This window comes from Nuphar pumila, chromosome 8 (genome assembly GCF_984573655.1).
Source record: "Nuphar pumila chromosome 8, dmNupPumi1.hap1.1, whole genome shotgun sequence".
NCBI classification, from domain to species: domain Eukaryota; kingdom Viridiplantae; phylum Streptophyta; class Magnoliopsida; order Nymphaeales; family Nymphaeaceae; genus Nuphar; species Nuphar pumila.
In genome coordinates, this window is record NC_143256.1 from 82,457,530 (window position 1) to 82,480,718 (window position 23,189).

The window sequence follows — 23,189 nt, forward strand, 5'->3', positions numbered from 1 at the left end:
CTAGATTGAGGAGGATTGTATGAGACCTAAGTTTATGTGAGCATGAATAATGCCTCCTCAATTGGTCCTACCATACTATGCCTAAGTCTACATGCTTTCATGTCAGCTGGGTTTGATTCTAGGCTCCTAGGTTCACATAAAATAGAGCTGACATTGATTAGAATAACGATTTTGAAAATTGAACAGAGTAAGGAACAAGATTGATCGGGCAAAGATAGGTCTCATCTCGGTCGTCAAACCTGTTATCATGCAAAATTTTACTTTTATAAGTCAAACTAACATTTGAAAAAGTTTTGAAAATAACTCACCTCCGTTTCAAAATGTGGGAAAAATCTGCAAAATGGGACTTGCCTGTCGGTACGAGGTTCAACCATTCTTGGTGCCATAACCAAGGGTAATCGAACCAAGGATCAATCTTGTGTTTTGCTTTGCTCAACTGTCTAAATCGTTATTCTATTTCTAAATGCACGAATAAGCAGGCATGTGCCATGACTTAGAAAAATGCATATTGAAAACATGATGTATAATTCAAATTTGAAAAATACTTGGAAAAGGAGATGCTCTGAAAATTGTGATTTAGACTTGAAAAATACTCTTTTAAAGAAAAAATACTCTTTGAAGAAAAAAAACTTTTTGAATTTAGAAAAATATTTGAAAAAAAGAGAATTGGGAAAATTGCAAGTCAAACTTAGAATATTAAAAATTTCTCGAAAACTAAAGATTTTGAGAAAATCACTTTTGAGGAAAAGACTTAGAAAATGATGTTGACTAATCTATATAATGAACGAATTAAATTTGCTACATATCCCTGACTATAGCCACGGATATGCTTTGAATATATCCCATTAAATCCTAAAAAGAGGGTTTTAAAAAGCTTTTAAAAACTTTTGAAAATATGCAATGATTTTTTGAAGATAGCCTAAGAGCGTAGGTTGTATGTAACTTAAAAGAAGATGATAAATCTGAGTTTTATTCGTATTCTGGCTATGGCCAAAAATACGAACTCCATTGAGTTTATCAACTCCTTAGAAGCAGGTGCATGTGCCATTCGTGTTGACCATTGTGAAATTGAGATATGCATGAATGACAAGCAATAGAGTTATATATCAAAATCAAACTATATGCTAATGTATCCTAAGCTAAACAGGAAGGAAAATATTCTTCTTTCAATATTACAATTATAATTTACATCAATAATTGAAGAAAGAAAAGAAAAGAAATAAGTAAGGTAAACTCTTGAGCTTTTCTGCAAAATTAGCATACAAGTTAGTAGAAAAATGTAGGCTTTTCTAGATTTATCCAACAATATTTGGAAATTAAGGGATTTATCCATATATAAGCCTTTTTCTCCATACTTCTGTAAAATAAAATCTTTAAATAGCATAATGGTTGATGCATAACTAAATAAATAATAAAATTAAATAAATTAGAAATTTAGAATTAAGGGAAAAATGATCAAAATACCCTTAAAAATTGATATTATTTGCAAAATAAGGTTTTTTAGAAAAGATCTTTGTAATACACTTAATCTGAAGATCAAACGAAATCAAAACGATGCCAAATCGAGTGAAGAGTACCTTAATATGATTATGAAGAAGATAAAATCCTAAAAATATAAAATTTTTCATGAAAAAGAAGAAATAATAGAAAAAGATTGATTTTGCCCACATTTTAGTTGAATCAAGACTCCGCGGGCATCCTATTTTTATAAAATAACTAAATAACATATCAAATGACATCTAAAATCATGAAAAATGACATGGACAGTGTTAACAACCCTAAAAATAACATGCAATCAAAAAATAAAAAAGATAAATAAAATAAAAGAAGAAGGAGAAGAAAGAAGCTCCCTTGGGGCTTTAATGGAGGTTGTTGGAACTTGGAGGAGAGGAAGAGAAGAGGAAAGCATGGGCTGGACGTCCAACCCATGTCCTCTATTTATAATAAATTTTGGCTTTGGTTTAGAGAGTTCTAATCTAGTTGGAACTCTCTTAATTAAAAGGGATAAACAAAAAGGGGGGGGGGGGGGGGGTGCAATTTTTCTTAATTGATTTGACTTTGACTTTCCTAATTCAAACCCTAATGAAAACCTAAACTAATTTAAATACTCTCAAATGTGGCACCACCTATGTGGTCCCCGCATTTGATTTAAAAACAAGTTTTAAAATAAAGGTTTTAAAAAGGTTAAAGTTAAAAACAAAGATAAAAATAAAAATGATAATGCAATCCTAAATCAACTAAAATTCTGAGATAGCCAAAATATGAAGATCAAATGAAAGAAATGATCAAGATGTGATGCCACCTAAGTAGGCCCCATCTATTTTCAAAACCAATAAAATAGTAAAAAGGGTTAAAAACAAATGTTAAAATAAAGGGATAAAATAAAAAGTAAAAAGATAAAGTAGAGTCCTAAATCAACTAGAGTTCTAAAATAACCAAAATGTTAGAAAATAATCATAAAGTGATGCCACCTATGTGGGTCCCGTATGAGCTGAATTGGATCTTCCGATCCATTTGAAAATTGATCTTGATAAAAGTCAGGATTTAAATCTAGTTCAGATCCAGATTTGACACATTGAAAAATGATGTTTTTGAAAAGGCTTTTCAAAATATCAAATATAAAGCACTGAGTTTGGATATAAGATATAAAAATTGATTTTTGAATCCTAGGTTTGAAATCCAAAAAAGGTTTGAATCTGGATCTAGATCCAAAGCTTTAAAATGACAAATGGATCTGGATCTCAAACCATGAAAATGATGAAAGATCTTGGATAGAATTGGAAAATGAATTTTGAATCGTGATAAGACAGATGAAATGACTCCTGAATCAGAGACAAACTCAAAAAGTGGACCCTGAATCAGAAATGAAATGGAAATGGATCTGAAATGACAAAGCGTTGGACCTTGGATATATTATGAGATAATTCAGGTTCAAAAAGCAAATTGGATTCTCGATATAAGTAGTGGAATGAGTTGAATAAAAGATCCAGGTTTGGAATAGAAATTGGATATCAGATCTGATATTAGATCCAATGTCTGAATTAAAATGTGAAGTGGATCTTGGATATAGATAAAATATCAGATGAATGGATTGATCTGAGTCCAGATTGGCAATTGTACCAACTTGAAAAATTGATATAATTGATATTTTGCATGAAAATGATCAAGAAATGATTTTGCCTCTGCAGGGCAAAGAGTGGCACTTGGGCAGTGAGGTTTGAACTGGTTTAAACTAGTTTGAACGGGATTTTAGGGTTTCTAAACTCAGATGAACTAAAAGGATACTTACTCAACTAAACTCCTAGACCGGATGATCGAGAAATGACACAATTCTTAGTAAAATGGTGAGAAATGCACACTGGAGTGAACTGAGTGACAGGAATGTACTAGGTTTGAGCTGAAATGAGAGTTAGTTATACTAAGATGAACCAAATATGGAGCTCATACACTAGCTAGAATGTCAAGGATTAACTCAATTTTAGCTAAAATGAACTCCAAGACTGTCAAAATTGAATTTGGACCGGAACCTGGCCACTTGAACTCTTGGTGAGCTCAAGTTAGACTAAGAGAAATAGGGTCGACTAGAATTAACTGACTCAGAGACAATTGGCTTGAATTTGAGCCAGATTGAGCTCATTTCATGGGAAATGAGTTAATTTTAGCTGAAATGATCAGAAATGAATATGATCTACTCATCGTTTGCCTAGAGGAGCTAGAAATGACTGATATTCTAACTCTTCTGAACTTGAAATGAGCTTGGTTGGGTCTAACTCTCATGGATTTAAGGTGACTTAGGGGTAAAATAGTAATTTTATAAGTAAAATCGGGTAAAATGACACCTAAACTGGAATGAGCCTAGGGATTAGACTCCTACACTATACTACAAGGTCGACATCTGTGAAAATGATGTGTCTAGAATGGACCTAAAAAATTTAGGGTGTTTACATTAGCCCTTGACCTGGATATGACAAAAATACCTCATGGATTAAGGCTCTGGTTTGACCCTTACCTGAACGGGGACAAAAATACCTCATGGAATGAGGCTCAAGTTTGACCCTTACCTGAACGGGGACGAAAATACCTCATGGAATGAGGCTCAGGTTTAACCCTTACCTGAACGGGGATGAAAATACCTCATGGAATGAGGCTCAGGTTTAACCCTTACCTGAATGGGGACGAAAATATGGAATCCTCGAATGAAGAAACCATGATGGAACCTCTGGATTTCACACAAAGAATCTAGGAGGGGTGCAAAAGGTTAGGAAAATGGGGGTCCCTAAAGCTTTGGAAAAGGAATTGAAATGGGGCGTCTCATGACTGAGGCTAAAATAGCTTTTGAAAATGATCTTTTGTGAGAAAAACAGGCTCAACCTTGGACCTGAAAATAACTGTCTATGGCAGAACAGTGGGGATAACAGGGAAATATGCGGATCTGAGAGCTCAGATGCTCAAATCAAAAAGAAGGGAAGGATCTTGAAAACCCAGGTTATCAAGTTCTTATGAGGGATAAAACAATACTAGGATATATCAAAATGGACATCAAGTTCTCGCTTCATGTCAGGATAGCTAAAAAATATTGCCAATAAGATAAAAATTATAGTTGATTCAAAATGATTAAAATATGCACATCTGTGTGAAAAATATTTCATTTTTCTACTTAAAGTATTGCCTCTAATTAGGCTAACTCTATAAAATCAAGAATCAAATTCAAATTTGTTGTTGTTGAGTTTCTTAAAGGAAGTTATCCATTTCCTTGATATGAAAAGAGAGGAAATGTTCTTAGTGTTATAAAAGCAATTAGATGAAAAGATATTGCTAACAGAATTTCACATAGATAAAGATGATTCTTGGCAGCTTTGGTAGTTTGATAGTTTGATATATGGGGTTTACCCATGATGATCTTTTTGTACTCTTTGAGACATAAAATTGAGCTCTTTTGGGGTTTGGTAGGAAGTTCATCACATCAACCTTCAACTTGGAGATGTTCTGATTTCCCCTAAAAGGACACGCCACATGCTCCTTCATCTTGGAGATGATCAAGTCTTCCTTGTCTCCAGGGAATTAGATTGATGATATTGCCTCTTTGACTGGAAATCTTTTTCCTGATAGCATAAATCAAATATCTTTTAGGGTTTATGAGGAGGTTCATTGCATCATCCTTCAACTTGGCGATGATCTGAACTTTCACTTTAAGCATACGTCACATCTTCCTTCAACTTGGCGATGATTCGAGTCTTCTTTGTCCCGAGATACTTGAACTCGCTTATCAACCTTCAACTTGGTGATAATTGAGAGATCCCTTTTGCAGGTAATTAATTATGCTTGCATGATTGAGGAAATTGAGTGGATTCTTTATCATGCAGGATATTTTCACTACCTTATTGCCAAAAGAATTGCCCTTAAAGATGTGCCATAGATATGATCAATATCAATTCATTTTTGGCTTTTCAACATCATTGAATTTTTCTTTGTTGGCAATATCGAGGATTTTTCTTTATCCTTTTGGTTGACCAACAGAAAAAGATTTGAATTTTCTTCCTTATTTAGCAAGAACTTCACCCTTCTAGAGAGAATATTGAAGATAGTTTGAGGTAATTCTTTTGAACAATGAAATTTTGAAATCAACAAATATTTTTGGTAACAAATTGGCAAAACGTCCTGAAACCCTTTGTGAAATAATTGTTTGATGTCAGATTGATAAATCTGTGACTAAATTCTCCTCTCTTTTCCCCAATAGAGAGATTCAGGCTTGACCCTTGACCTGAATGAGAGGAAAAATGAAATACTTCTCTCTTCCCTAAAGAGGAGGTGTTTGCAAAATAGAACTTTCGAAGAGAAATTAAGTTTTTATCAAAACTCCCTAATCTTAGGCTTCTCTTATAGAAAGGCGGCCAGAAGGAACGGTTGAGAAAAATATCATAGAGGAGAGAGTCCATCACACTCTTCCTGGAAAAAGGATCCTCTATGACGGGGAGGCCAAAGAAATTGGGCCACAAAGAAAGCAAGCTTCTGTCGAAACTCTCTCTGAAAGAAAGGGTTCTTTGTGTAAGGCAAGGTTGTTTTGCAAACGGCTTTGTGAAGAAACAAGTCACTTCAAACTCTCCTTGTAAAAAAAGGTTCTTGCAAAAAGGAAAATTTAGTTACAAAATGAACGAGCTCCCTCGAACTCTCCCTGTAAGTAAGGGTCCTTTGCAGAAGAAATTGATAATTGAGATCTTGGGCCAATTTGAAAATTGATTCAACCCGAAGGTTGAATCTTGAAAAGACTAGTATTGGCAAAAAATTATAACCTGAAGGTTTGATTGTAAAAGATTGGCATTTAACAAAGTTTGTAATCGAAAGGTTGGATTGTAAAAGATAAGCATTGACAAAATTTCAACTCGAGGGTCGAATTCGAAAAGATGGGCATTGATTGAAAAGATCAACTCATAGGTTGAATTTTGGAAAGAAGCTGAATAACAGCCCAACCCAAAGATTGAATGGATTTGATAAAGCATCTGCCTGAAAATTGAATTGTAAAGGACCAACACAAAAGCTGGATTTTGAAAGACCGGCATAAAACTGGATTTTGAAAGACAGACCAGCATGAAAATTGGATTTCATAAAAGGACCAGCATGAGAACTGGATTTTAAAGGACAAACTAGTGCGAGGACTGGATTTTGATTGATCGACCAATGCGAGGACTGGATTTTAAAGGATTGACCAGTGCGAGGACTGGATTTTAAAGGATTGACCAGTGCGAGGACTGGATTTTAAAGGATCGATCAGTGCGAGGACTGGATTTTAAAGGATTGACCAGTGTGAGGACAAGATTTTGAAGGATCGACCAGTGCAAAGACTGAATTTTGAAGGATCGACCAGTGCGAGGACTGGATTTTGAAGGATCGACTAGTGTAAGGACTGGATTTTAAAGGATCGACCAGTGCGAGGACTGGATTTTAAAGGATCGACCAGTGCGAGGACTGGATTTTAAAGAATTGACCAGTGCGAGGATTGGATTTTAAAGGATCGACGAGTGTGAGGACAAGATTTTGAAGGATTGACCAGTGCAAAGATTTATTTTTGAAGGATCGACCAGTGCGAGGACTGAATTTTGAAGGATCGACTAGTGTGAAGACTGGATTTTAAAGGATCGACCAGTGCGAGGACTGGATTTTAAAGGATCGACCAATGCAAGGACTAGATTTTGGTTGATCGACCAGTGTGAGGACTGAATTTTGATTGATCGACCAGTGCGAGGACTAGTTTTTGATTGATCAATATGATCGTTGCAAAAAAAAATTCTTTCTTTTTAGGGAAGGGAAAGCTCTCGCAAGGTCCACTTAACCTTTTGAATAGATTTTAAAATATTACTTGCCTCCATTTTTAGAAAATGCAGAAAAATGGGGAGACGGGGCTCGCTCATTGGTATAAGATTCAATCGTTCCTAATGCCTTAAAAAGGGGTAATTGAACCAAGGATCGAATTTATGCCTTTAACTTGCCTAAATATATCTAAAAAATTATTCTAAGTCCTAGAATGCACATAGAATCATGTTTGTGCTATGATTTTTGAACTTGGAAGTATGCATGCTTTTGAAAAAGTTGCTTTGATTTGAAAAATACTTAAAAATATTTCAAGAATTGAATTTCCAAGTGGTTTTCAAAATTTGATTCGAGAATATAATTGGGAAAATTGTTTGAAAACAATTTTGAAATAGACTTAAAATGATTTCGGAATTGATCTGAAATCACTTAGAATTATTTTAAAATTAAAACTTGAAATTGATTTTGAGTTTGAAATCGAAATTGAAAGAAGAATTTGAAATTGAATTTAAAGTTGAACTTGAATCTTGAGATTGAAGTTGAATAATTCGAAATTGAAATTGGAATTGAAGTTGGAATTCAGATTTGGAAATCAAAATTAGAATTGAAATTGGAAAGTAAAATTGAACTTTGAATTGAAATTGAAGAATTGAAATCTGAAATTGAAGAATTGAAATCTGAAATTGAAAATATAATTGAATTTGAAAGTTTAAATTAAAAACTAAAAATCAAAATTGAAATTTGGAAATGAAATTGGAATTTAGAATTAGGAATTCAAATGAAATTCAAAATTTAATTTGGAATCAAAATTGAGAATTGAAATGAAATCCCAAATTTAAGAATTGGAATTTGAAAATGGAAAATTTAAAATTTGATATTTGAATTTGAAATGAAAATAAAATTTGAAATTTGGAATTGGAAAGAAAAAGAAAAATTGAAATTGATATTTGAAATTGAAATGAAATTCGAAGTTGAAATTCAAAAATGAAAGTGTAAAATTAATATTTAAAAATAAAAAAAAAAATCAAAATTTGAAATTTGAATAGGAAATTAATATTTGGAATTGAAATAGAATATTAAGGATCAAAATTTACTTTTCTTTTTGTTTTGGGAAAAGGTTTTGAAAAGAAAATTGGAAAGTATTTGAAAATACTTGGAACTTGGGAATGATTTTGAAAATATTTTGAATTTGTAAATGGTTTTGAATTTTGAAAGTGAATTTGGAAAAATAACTTTGAATTTTGAAATGAAAATTGTTTTTGAAAATCATTTCAAAAATCACTTGAAAATTTGAAAATAACTTGAATAATTAAAAAAAATGATGCAATTCTATCTTAAATGATGAATCTGCTTTTTTTTGAAAAAAATATTTAAATTTTAAGGAAAATTTTATACTTTATAAAATTAAAACAAGATTAATTTTCATATATTCATGACTATGACCACAAATATACTTTAAATTGATCTTTATTTAAAATTCTAATAAAGAAAAAGAAATTTTGTGCCTTTATAGAATTAAATCAAAATTAATTTTTAATATATTTATGACTATAGCCACAGATATATTTTGAATTAATATTTATTTTAATTCAAATAAATAAATAAAAGAGAATTAATTTTGAAAGAAATGATGATTTTCGAAAATGACCTAAAAGTGTAGGTTGAATTTTTATTTAATAAAGAATAATAACTCTAAGTATTATTCGTATTCCGACTAGCGCCGTAAATATAAACTTTACTTAGTTTTATTTATCCTTTTTTAAATGGTGCACATGCCATTTGTGTTTCCATAGTATATTTAAGAAAAATAGAAAAAAAATGCAACAAGTTAAAATGAAATTAAAAATTAAACTAATATGCTCATTCATTCTAAACTAAGCATAAAGTAAACTTTTTATTAATAGAATTATTACAACCTTTGAATTAATTACAATAATTGAAAAGGAAATAAAATATAAATTCCTACAAAATGAGCAAACATGTTAGAAATAAATGTAGGCTTTTATGATTTTTTTTAATTATTGAAAAATTGAAGAAAAATCCAAAACTAGCTTTTTTATGCCCCAAAAAATAAAGAAAAATTAAACTAAATGCAAATGATGCATGGCATTTTGCAAAATCATTTTAAAAATATGATTTTGGAGTTTTAAATTTTCGAAATTGAGGTTTTAAATATGTAAATTCATTTTAAAACTTGAGTTTAAAATGAATTTAACTTTGAAATTGAGAATTTTGTGAAAATATAATGAAAATGATTGAAATAAAAAGAAAATAAACTCCAAATTTTGTTTAAAATAAAGTTAAGGCATTCTAACTTGATAAAATATATTTTCAATTTATGAAATACATGAATTGTATTTGAGAATTGAATTTAAAATTGTTAAAATGCCTAATTTAACTTTATTATAACAAAATAATGCCTTTTATAAATTTTGTTTTGAAAAATGCAATGAATGAAGGGCAAATGACTATAGAAATTTATAAAATTTTATATGGATAAACTAGACTTAAAATGAAAGAAAACCTTTTATACAGATTTTGAAAATGAGTTTTCATTATGGATGACACATCTAAACAAGTTGAGATAAAATTTAAGAAATGCGTAATAAGGCAAAATGATAGGGTTCTGATTTTTTATCAGAATCAGATATGAAAACTTTATAAAAATTACTAAAAATTTACAGAGATAAACTAGACATTTGGAGAAGAAATTTTCAATTTACAGATTTAAAAAATGATCTTCCATTGGAGAGATTCAATCTAAACAATTTGGGTCAAAACCTATGAAAGAAAATCGATATGGTTCTGGTTTTTTTATCCAAATGACATGTGAAAATGAAATAAAAGTTTATGAAAATTGGCATGCATAAACTAAACATTCTAAGAAAGAAACTCTTTTTTACATATATGAAAAATAATCTTCCATTAGGGAGATATGAATGCAACAAGTTGGTCTTGGGTCTGGGCAACACCTGAGATTGCAAACAGACAGGGTCTTGGTTTAAAATGCAAAAGAAATAGAAATACTCCATAGAAATGGATGAAAATTTATAGAGATGAACTAGACATTTAGATGAATAAAAATCCTTTTACATATCTCCATTAGGGAGATATGACTCTGACAAAATGGGCTAAAAACTGGACCACAAATAGTATAATAGGGTTGCGATTTTCAATCAAAATTGGGCACGAAAACACCATAGAATTTGATAAAAAATGTCATGAAGAAACTAGATTCAATGCTGGAGACATCCTTTTTTACATATTTGAAAGAGCATCTCTAGTTAGAGAGAAATTACTCCAACAAGTTGATCCAATTTCAGGGAAAATCCGAATGACCCAAAATGATGGGGTTCGAATCCCAATTTTTTTGAGGGGCCAAACCAACTCAGAATGATATGATTTTTGGTGGAGATCCAAAAAATATATGCATAAAGATGCAGTAAAAAATTAGATCAAAATAACATCTAATTACATGTGAATTGATAATGTTAAAATCGAACTAGAATTAAAAATACCATCTAAACATGATTGAGTAGAGTAGCATCTCATTAATGAATTGATCTAATGATCAAGCATGAGATCTATCGTTTCAAATCATGGATGATGATGAAAATAATGCAAAAATAGAATTAAAACATCTAAAAATCAAATTGAAAGCATTAGAGCATAAATTGAAATTGATTTAGCCCATTGAATATGAGATTTGATTCATAGAAGATCAAATCTCAAAATTCTAAGGGCTTGAATGAAAATGCATAGATCAATAATCAAAATGAATGGATCAGATGATCTAAATTGAGATTCAAATGCATATACATTAAATCCATAGTGCTATGCATTGAATAAAATTGAAAATACAAGAAGGAGAAAGAGATCTAACTATGAAATTAAAATTATAAGAAATAAAAAAAATAAATCAAAAGAGGGAAGAAGGCGGCCTACCTTGGGATGAAGAGGGCTTGAATATTCCCCAAAAATGGTGTCAACTTCAAGGAGGAAGGAAGGAGAGAGAAAGAGAAGAGGAGAAAGAGAAAATTCTTTTGATTCTCTCAATTTCTCAAATTTTCAACTTATGAAAGGAGAGACCCCAAGGGGTCTATTTATAGCTTGAAATGGGAGCAATTTGCAATATTTTTTGGCTATCTTGACATGAAGTGAGAACTTGATGTCCATTTTGATATATCCTGGCATTGTTTTATCCCTCATTAAGACTTGATAACCTGGTTTTTTAAGACCCTTTCCTTCTTTTTTATTTCAGCGTCTGGGCTCTTAAATCTGCATATTTTCCTGCTTTCCTTATTGTCCCATCATAGACAGTTATTTTTAGGCCCAAGGTTGAGCCTGTTTTTCTCGCAAAAGGCCATTTTTCAAAAGCTATTTTAGTCTCAGTCATGAGAGGCCTCATTTTAATCCCTTTTCCAAAAGCATTAGGGATCCAATTTGCCTTGCCTTTTTACAACCCCCTCTCAGATTCTTTATGCAAAATTCAGAGGCTTCATTATGGTTTCCTTAATCTTTTCTCTCAAGGACTCCATTTAAACCCCCCATTCAGGTGAGGGTTAAACTTAAGCCTCATTTCTATGAGGTATTTTCTCCCCATTCAGGTCAAGGGTTAAGCCTAAGCCTCATTCCTATGAGGTGCAATTTTCTCCACCATTTTCTTTATCCTATAACATTTCTTCAGGATCGATTCTTTCATACCCAGTCAGATCTTTTCTAACTGGGGCATTTTATAGCCCAAATTTGGTGTATTTTTCTTTGCCACTAAGCTTGACTTTTAACCAGCTTAGTAGCAAAAAGGGGCATAAGTAAACACCCCAAACTTTCCAGGTCCATTTCGGACACCCCCTTTTCATAGATGTCGACCTTATAGTATAGTGTAGGAGTCTAATCCCTAGGCTCATTCTAGTTTAGGTGTCAGTTTACCCTATTTTACCTATAAAATTACTGCAGAGGATGGTGAAGCTTTAATAGCAGGCAGCAACATGAATAAAAGAAGAATCATCAGCAGAAATAAAGATCACCAGGTACTTGTGATATGTTGTACCGCAGGTCAGCAAAAACATGCTGAGCATAAGACTTGACCATGGAAAGATCTCCTCCGGCTACGATGGGCGGCAAACAGAGTGTAAATGGGATTTAACATGAATTATCGACACCTGGCACTGTACTATCAGAACTGTGCTCTGAAGATGGATTGAAAGTATACCAGTCAGATATATCAGAAAAGGTGGTGACCTCCCCCTTCCAAGTCTCACGACCATACAGAGAAGAAGGATTAACATATGGAAAATTGTGCTCCCCCTAGGTCACCTTAGATCCATGAGAGTTAGACCCGACCAAGCTTATTTTAAGTTTAAAAGAGTTAGAATATCAATAATTTATAGCTCCCCTGAGCTCACGATGAGTAGATCCTATTCATTTCTTATCATTTCAGCTAAAATTGACTCATTTTCCATGAAATGAGCTCATTTTTTTGCTCGAATCCAAGCCAATTGTCTCTGAATCAGTTAATTCCAGTCGACCCTATTTCTCTGAGTCTAACCTGAGCTCACCAAGAGTTTAAGTGCCCCGGTTCTAGTCCAAATTCATTTCCCACAGTCTTGGAGTTCATTTCAGCTAAAATTGAGTTAATCCTTGACAGTCTAGCCAATGTATGAGCTCTATATTTAGTTCATCTTAGTATAACTGACCTCATTCCAGCTCAAACCCAGTATATTCCCATCACTCAATTCACTCCAGTGTGCATTTCTCACTATTTCACTGAGAATTGTGTCATTTCTCGATCATTTGGTTTAGGAGTTTAGTTGAGTTAGTGTCCTTTTAGTTCATCTGAGTTTAGAAACCCTAAAATCCCATTCAATCCAATTTAAACCAGTTCAAACCTCACTACCCAAGTGCCACTCTTTGCCCTGTAGAGGTAAAATCATTTCTCGATCATTTTCATGCAGAATATTAATTATATCAATTTTTCAAGCTGCTACAATTGCCAATTAGGACTCAGATCAATCGTTTCATCTGATATTTTATCTATATCCGAGATCTAATTCACATTTCAATTCGAATATTGGATTCAATATCGGATCTGATATCCAATTTCTATTCCAAACCTGGATCTTTTATTTAACTCATTCCACTACTTATATCCAGAATCCAATTTTCTTTCTGAACTTGGATTATCTCATTAGATATCCAAGATCCAACCCTTTATCATTTCAGATCTGTTTCCATATCCAAGATCCATTTCTATTTCATTTCTGATTTGGAGTCTACTTTTTGAGTCTATCTCTAATCCGAGAGTCGTTTCATCTGGCTTTTCAAGATTCAAAATTCATTTTCCAATTCTATCCATGATCTTTCAGTATTTTTTTATGGTTCGAGATCTAGATCCATTTGTCATTTTAAAGCATCAGATCCATATCCGGATTCAAACCTTTTTCTGATTTCAAACATGGGATTTAAAAACTGATTTTTATATCTTATATCCAAGCCCACTGCTTTACATTTGATATTTTGAAAAGCCTTTTTAAAAACATCATTTTTCAATGTGTCAGATCTGGATCCGAACTAGATTTCAATCTAGACTTTTATCAAGATCGATTTTCAAATGGATTGAAAGATCCAATTTAGCTCAGATGGGACCCACATAGGTGGCGTCACTTCATGATTATTTTCTAACATTTTGGTTATTTTAGAACTCTAGTTGATTTAGGACTCTACTTTATCTTTTTACTCTTTATTTTAACATTTGTTTTTAATTTTCTGACTGGGCCATTTTTATTTTGAAATTTGGTGTGTTTTTCTTTGCCACTAAGCTCGGTTTTCAACCGGCTTAGCAATAAAGAGAGGCATTTGTAAACACCCCAATTTTTTCAGGTCCATTCCGGACACCCTCCTTTCACAAATGCCAATCCCTTGTAGTATAGTGTAAGAGTCTCACTCCTAGGTCTATCCCAGTCTAGAGGTCATTTTATCAACAAAATTACTATTTTACCCCTAGATCACCCTAAACCCTTGTGAGTTAGACCTAGCCAAGCTTATTTTAATTTTAAAGGAATTAGAATGTCAGTCATTTCTAGTTCTCTTGAGCTCACGATAAGTAGTGTCAGCTCATTCTGGCTAAATTTGGTTCATTTCAGGCGAAATGAGCTCATTTATAGCTCAAATTTCATCCAATTATCTCCGAGTTGATTAAATTCCAATTAATCCTATTCCCATGTGTCTAACTACACTACACTACAATTACTTTTTCTTTTTCTTTTTTTTAAGAAAATGATAAACAATAAGCTATCTAAAGTATGCCATGCTGAAAATAAAATAAAATCAAATTATGGAATATGCAATGGAGATGATAAAAATAAGTCTAACTACGATGTATGCAATGATCTTGAACACTACGGAGAAGGGGGAGAAGACGTAAATCTATGACTTACCTCCGACGGATGTGTTGAGAAGAAGAAGATGGCCTCTCCATGGCAATCATACGAACCTCCTCTCTCTCTCCAACGATGAGGGCAACAAGAACCAGCAACAATGAGGTTTAGAGGAAAGAGTGAATAAGAAGGAGAAGAAGGAAGAATAGGGTAGGCAACCGGTTGAGAAGAGAACAAGGGGAAGAAAAGGAAAAAGAAGAGGTAGAGAGGAGAGAGAGAGCGGGGCACAGAAGGCTAGAGGGGAAAACGTTCATTGTTTTCTAAAAAATATTATTTATGGTCTTCTAATTAGGTTTTTTAGAAATTTTTTCAAAAAAGTGTCCGAAAAGTTTTCAATATTTCAAAGGACCTGTGATCGTTGCAAAAATTTTTCTTTTTCTTTTAGGGAAAGAGAAAACTCTCACAAGGTCCACTTGACCTTTTGGAAGATTACTCGCCTCTATTTTTAGAAAATGTGAGAAAACTAGAAGACGAGGCTCGCTCGTAGGTACGAGGCTCGCTCGTCGGTACGAGGTTCAACCGTTCATGGCACCTTTACCAGGGGTAATTGAACCAAGGATCGAATTTATGCTTTTTGCTTTGCTCAGATTTGCCTAAGAGATTATTCTAAGTCCTAAATGCATATTGAATCAGGCTTGTGCTATAAATTTTTAAAAGATGTTATCTTTGAACATGCTTTGGAAAATCGCTTTGATTTGAAGATATTTGGAAGATATTTCAAAATTGAATTTCCAAGTGATTTCAAAATTGATTTGAAAATATGTGTTGAGAAATTATTCGAAAATAGACTTGACACATACTTGAAATGATTTCGAAAATCACTCGGATTTATTAAACTTGAAATCGATTTCATTTTGAGATTGAAGATGAAATTTGGAATTTGAACTTGAAAAGTTGAAATTGCAAATGAATTTGGAAGTTAAAATTGAATTTTGAAATTTGAAATTTGAAATTTGAAATCGAACAATGAAAATGAAATTTGAAATCGAACAATGGAATTGAAAAAGAATGGAATTGAAATTAAAATTGAGATTTTGAAAGATTGAAATTGAGAATGAAATTGCAAGTTGAAGTCAAATATGGATTTAAAAGTTGAAGTGGAAATTTAATTTATCAGTAAAACTTGAAATTGAATTCTGAAATAAAAAATAAAATTAAAGTTTAGAATGAAGAATTGAGTTTAAAATTTCAAGTTTGAAAATGGAAATTGAAATTGAATTTTACTTTGAATTTTGAGAATTGAAATTGAAATTGAAATTGAAATTGAATTTGAATTTGAATTTGAGATTTATTTTGAAAATTGAGTTTATTTTGATAATTGAAATTGAAATTGAAATTGAAATTGAAATTGAAATTGAAATTGAAATTGAAATTGAAATTTAAGATTTAAATTGAAATTAGAATTAAAATTTGAAAATCGATTTTTGGAATTGAAGTGGAAAATTGAAAGTTAAAATTATTTTGAAAAGAGGATTTTTAGCAAATCCAAAAATTTGAAAATACTTTGAATAAACTTAAAAATATTTTGAAAATGAATTAGAATAAACATGAAATTATCTTGAGAATGTTTTGATAATAAATTGGAATAAAGAATTTTGAAAATCACTTATAAAATATTTTAGAATTGAGAATATTTTGAATGATTTTGAAAATGGAAAATAATGATGCAATTCTATCTTAAATGATGAATATATTAAAAGAAGTTTTGAAAGAGTTTAATTGAGAGTTATTTAAAATTAAAAGCAAATTTCATGCTTCTATAGAATTAAAACAAGATTAAAATTTTCATATATTCATGACTATGGCCACAAATATATTTTGATTTAATCTTTATTTGAATTCTAATAAAGAATGAAATAAATTTTGTGCCTTTATAGAATTAAAACAAGATTAAATTTCTATATATTCATGACTATGACCACAAATATACTTTGAATTAATCTTTATTTGAGTTCTAATAAAGGAAGAAAATGAACTTTTGAAATATGATAATTTTTTAAAAAATGACCTAAGAGTGTAGGTTAAATTTTTATTTAATAAAGAATAATAATTCTAAGTATTATTCGTATTCCGACTATGGCCGTAAATACAAACTTTACTTAGTTTTATTTATCCTTTATTAAATGATGCACATGCCATTCGTGTTTACATAGTGTATTTAAAAAATTAAAAAAATGCAACAAGTTAATATGAAATTAAAGTTAAATTAATATGCTCATTCATTCTAAACTAAGCATAAAGTAAAATTTTCATTAATGGAATTATTATAACCTTTAAATTATTTATAATAATTGAAAAAGAAATAAAATATAAATTTTTGCAAAATTAGAAAACAAATTAGAAATAAATTTAGGCATTTATGAATTTTCTTCAATTATTAAAAAATTAAAGAAAATATCCAAATTAGCCTTTTATACCCCAAGAAAATAAGGAAAAATTAGAAATGAATGCATATGATGCATGATTTTTGCAAAAGTATTTTGAAAATATATTTTGGAGTTTTAAATTTTTGAAATTGGGGTTTAAAACATCTAAACTCATTTTAAAACTAGAGTTTGAAATGAATTTAACTTTGAAATTGAGAATTTTGTAAAAATATGTTGAAAGTGATTGAAACAAAAGGAAAATAAACTCCAAATTTTTGTTTAAAATAAAGTTAAGGTATTCTAAGTTGATAAAAGATATTTTTAATTCATGAAATACATGAATTGGGTTTGAAAATTGAATTTAAAAGTGTTAAAATGCCCAATTTAACTTTATTTTAACAAAATAATACCTTTTACAACATTGGTTTTTGAAAAATGCAATGGATGAAGGCTTAAATGACCATAGAAATTTATAAAATTTGATACGGATAAACTAAACTCAAAATAAATAAAAAAAATCTTTTTACAGATTTTAAAAATGAGTTTTCATTAGAGAGAGTTAATCTAAACAAGTTGAAACAAAATTTAAGTAATGCTTAATGAGGATAATTGATAGGGTTCTGATTTTTTATTAGAATCAAATATGAAAAATATATAAAAATTATTAAAAATTTACAGAGATAAACTAGACATGAAAAGAAAAAAGATCCAATTTACAAGTATAAAAATTTATCTCCCATTGGGGAGATCCAATCCAAACAAGTTGGCTCAAAACCTGTGAAAAGCCTGTGAAAGAAAATTGATAGGATTCTGGTTTTTGATCCGAATGATAGATGAAAAGGAAATGAAAGTTTATGAAAATTAACATGAATAAACTATACATTTTAAAAAATAAAATCTTTTTTATAGATCTAGAAAATTATTTCCCATTGGGGAGATATGAATACAACAAGTCAATCTTGGGCCTGAGCAATGCATGGGATTGCAAACAGGAAAGGTCTCAACTTAAAATGCAAACAAAATAGAAATATTTCATTAAAATTGATGAAACTTTGTAGATATGAACTAAACATTTATATAAAGAAAAGCCTTTTTACATATCTCAAAAAGAATCTTCCATTAGGGAGATATGACTCTGACAAAATAGGCTAAAATCGGACCATTAAAATGACACAATATAACAGGGTCATAGTTTTTTACCACAATCAGATATGAAAACACCATATAAATTGATTAAAATTGTCATGGACAAACTAGATTCAATGCTGGAGACATCTCTTTTTACAGATTTGAAAGAACATATCTGGTTAAGGAGAAATCACTCCAAAAAGTTTATCCAATTTCCTGTCAAATTTGGATGAGGCCAAATGATAGGGTTCGAATCCCAATGTTTTTGAGGTATCAAACCAACTCAAAGTGATCTGATTTTTGGTGGAGATCCCGAAGACATATAAAATAAGGTTCAGTAAAAAAATCAGTTCAAAATTAGGCCTAATTATATGTGAATTGATGAAATAAAAAACAGACCAGAATAGAAAATAACATCTAAACATGATTAAGTAGAATAAAACCTCATTAATGAATTGATCCAAGGATCAAACATGAGATCTATCATTTCAAATCATGGATGATGATGAAAATAATGCAAAAACATAATTAAATCATCTAAAAATGAAATTGAAAGCATTGGGGCATAAATTGAAATCGATTTTGCCCATTTAATATGGGATTTGATCTATTGAAAATCAAATCCCAATTCTAAATGACTAGAATAAAAATGCACAAAGTAAATAGCAAATTGAATGAATCAAAAGCATAAAATAGAAATTAACATGGAACTAAGATAGATCTACATTGCTATCTTTTGAAATTAACAAGAAATTGAGAAAAGATCTAATTTACAAAAATAAAAAATTGCAAAAGAAAAGAAAGAGAAAAAAAATCAAAAGAGGGAAGAAAGGACTTACCTTTGGGATGAAGAGGGGATCTTATTCTCCTCAATTGGCACCAATCCCAAGGAGGAAGGAGAGAGAGAGAGAGAGAGGAGAAGAGAAAGAGAGAATTCTTTGATTCTTTCAATTTCTCAAATTTTCAACTTATGGAAAAGAGACCCTCAAGGGGTCTATTTATAGCTTGAAATGGGAACATTTTGGGCATCCAAATATAAGAAAATATCTCCCTCAAGTTGGTGCCAATTACATGTGGGTATTTTCCATTTTTGTAAATGGGCAAAGTTGGCGACTTGTTAAAAAATGCATATGTGGCACCCCTTTTGCAAGTGCGTGCCCATGTGGGTCTTTTTGAAAATTCTCAAATGTGTAGAAGGGGTATTTTGGCAAAACTTTGACACATGGAATCACTTTGAAAGTGATGCCCATGTGTGTTTTTAAAGGTAAAAGAGGTTTTCAAAAGTAGATTTAAAAATGATTTTTATTCAATTTCAAAAATGCCAAGTGGCGCCCCTTCTTTGAAAATTGATTTTCCTTTTTTATTTTTTGAATTTAAGATAAAAAGTGAAATAAAATATGAGAAATAAAAAGTGGAATTTGGAAGTAATTGGATTCAAGAATTCAATTTTGATTTTCGAAAATCCAAATTGGGTTTAAACCAGATCCAGATTGAATTTTTAGATTTTTTGCAAAAATATTGAATTTGGGTTTGAAATTCAAAGATTATTTTGAAATTGGGATAAAATTAGATTTTGAATTTGAAATCCCTAAATTGATTTTGAAAAAAAATGGGATTTTGATTTTGAATTTGAAATCCCCAAATTGATTTTGAATAAAAATTGGATTTTGATTTTGAATTTGAATTTGAAATCCCCAAATTAATTTTGAATAAAAATTGGATTTTGATTTTGAATTTGAAATCCCCAAATTAATTTTGAATAAAAATTAGATTTTGAAACTAGATCTGGATCCATTTTGATATTTTGAAATCCAAATTGAATTATGAACTGAATCTGGGGTATTTTTCAACGGATTTTTGCAAAATGATGGATTTGAATTTGAAATTCGAGAATTGATTTTGAAATTAGAATAAAAATTAAATTTTGAAAAAGGATATGGATCCGTAGTTTTGAAAAAGATTAGATCTGGATCTCGATTTGAAGGAAATTGGTTCAAAAATGAGAATCGAACCCTGAATATGTATTTTTAAAAATTGAAAATGAAAAACCCCAAATTCATAATGAAAATTGGGATTTTGGATTTGGATCTTGGATCCAGCTCAGAGAATGGAATTAGATCTTGGATCTGGATGAGAATCCAATATATGAAATTGAATCTCAGATGTTAGATTAATCTGAGTTCAAAAATTGATTCAATTAACCTTATGAATGGATTAGAAGGTGGATCCAGACTGAAATGGATCTAAAATGGTTAAATTGGATCCTGGATATCTGATGGGGTATTTAAGGTTTTAAAGAATAAATTGGACCCTGGATATGGATTTCTTAATGAATCATATGAAAAATCTAGGTCCGAGATAAAAATTAGACACTAGATCCAACATTGGATCCAATATTCGAATTGAAATGGATTGAATCTCAAATATTGATAAGATATTAGATGAAAGAATTGATCTGAGTCCAAATCAAGACTTGTCCCAGTTTAGAAAAATGTCAGAAACAATGCCCCGAGTAAATTTTTATTTTTTTGTTTTTGCCCTCTAGGGGTAAAACACAATACTAAACTGGTCTGAATTGATTTGAACCGGGTAGGTTTAGAATGAACTGAATCAGAAGCCAATTATACTAAAGTGAACTAAATTTAGAGCTAAAGTACTAGCCCAACCAGCTGAGGTTAACTTGATTTGAAGTGAAGTGAGCTCAAACGAGCTAAAATGAGCTACAATAAGCTAAAATGAAAGTCCAGGTGTGTGAAAGTGACTTTAAACTGGAACTGGACCATTCAAACTCTTGTAGAACTTAGATTAGACCTTTGAGGATAGGATCTACTGGGTTTGGCTGACTCGAAGATAGTCTGGCTGAAATTTGAGCTAAAATAAGCTTATTTCACATAAAATTTACCAAATTTAGCTCGAATGAGTTGACAGAGTTCATTTGTGAGCTCAGTGAAGCTAGGAATGACTGACATTCTAACTCTTTTAAACTTAGAATGTGCTTGGCTACGACGGACAAACAAAAGGGCTAAGGGTAACTCAGGGGTAAAATGGTAATTTTATTGTCAACAACGGGGTAAACCGGTTTCTAGACTAGGGTAAACATAGGGATGAGACTCTATATCGCCTTGTAAGGGTTTGGCATCTACGAAAAGGAATGCTAGGAATGGACTTGAAAAATTTGAGGTGTTTACAAATGCTCCTATTTGCTGCTAAGCCGGTTGAAAGTCGACCTTAGTAGCAAAGAAAATACACCAAATTTTGAAATAATAAAAAAAATGCCCCAGTTAGAAAAATCTAGACTGGGTGTGGAAGAATAATTGTGTGAATGATTTTCATGAAGTGAGGTTGTAAAAGGTGAAAAAATGAAATTCCCAAAAGCTTGGAAAAGGGAGATTGATAGAAGACATGCCTCATGATTGAGACAAAATAAGCTTTTGAAATGGATTTTTGTAAAAAATTCAGGTTTTAGCCTTTAATCTGGATGAGATGAAAATACCTCATGGGATAAGGCTCAGGTTTAACCCTTACTTGAACGATGATAAAAATACCTCATAAAGTGAGGCTCAGGTTTAACCGTTACCTGAACGGTGATGAAAATACCTCATGAAGTGAGGCTCAGGTTTAACCCTTACCTAAACAAGGAAATGAAAATATGAAATCCTCAAATGAAGAGACCATGATGGGATTTTTGCATCTGAAAAATAACTGCCCATGGCAGAACAATGGGAAAAATTAGGACATATCGAACTGGACATTAAGTTCTTGCCTTGTGTCGAGATAGCAAAAAAATATTGCCTATAAGATTATAGTTGATTCTGTTACGACAATGAAGCCATACATGATACTTCAAGTACAAGGTTTTGATGATGAGCAAGTGGAATCAACTGCATTTCAGCTAAGGCTATGAAGAAATTGAAGAATTCGATGAAGAATCTTTGATGACTAGTGTGCAAATGTTTAATTCATTAAAAGTCTTAGATTCTTGTAAGAGCCTTACTTAGAGTGCATATTTAGGTTGCATTTCATCTTAAAAGTCTTTAGAAAAACTTTTCTCAAAGAAACACTTTTGAAAATCTTTTTAGAAAACTCTCTTCTTAAATTTTCATGTTTATTAGTCGACCAATAGACTTACCAGTCGACTAATCCTTTCGCGCCATATTTTCTAAAAAGTCATTCTTGTCAAATTAGTCGACCGAAGATTTTATCAGTCGACTGGACAGAATGTCTGTTTTCTGGAAAATTAGCAGCAGTCGACTAATGCTTTTTATCAGTCGACCGAACAGAATGTTTGTTTTTCAGAAGTTTTTAGCAGGAGTCGACTAAAAGGTTTTTCAGTCTACTGATGATATTATCAGTCGACTAACTTTTCTCAAGTCGACTAAGTTTCCAAAATTCAGATTTTCAAACGGCTCGATTAACAGATCAGTCGACCAACGATAACGATCAGTCTACTAATAACTAACTATTAGTCGACTAACTAATATTTCAGTCGACTAATTTTGCCGTTTTCCTGAAACTTCAAAAAGGCATGTCTTTTCATTTTTCAAACATTTTGATCGTTCGAAATGGACAGTTTTGACACCCTTTCATACCCTCAACGTATGGAAAACTTTAACTATAAATATGAGTGCATATTACACTAAAAAACAACAAGAATTCAATCGATTTGAATCATTTACTTATTGCTTTTCACTCCTATTCATTCAAGTATTTGTTTTCTCACTCACGTGATATTTTCACTTCAGTTTTTCACTCAAATCACTTTGAGAGATAGTGAATTCGTGAGTAGAGTGTTTCAACAACCTCAAAAGCCAATTGCATCTCATTTGCATTCAAAAGGAAGGCTCATAGGTTGTATTGTAAGTTGTTATTTCTTTTCTGTAAAAAGAAGGACTCCTTGGTGTAAAGGAGTTGTTTGCTTTCAGTAGGATTGTTACTGAAAGTGGGACCGATTATG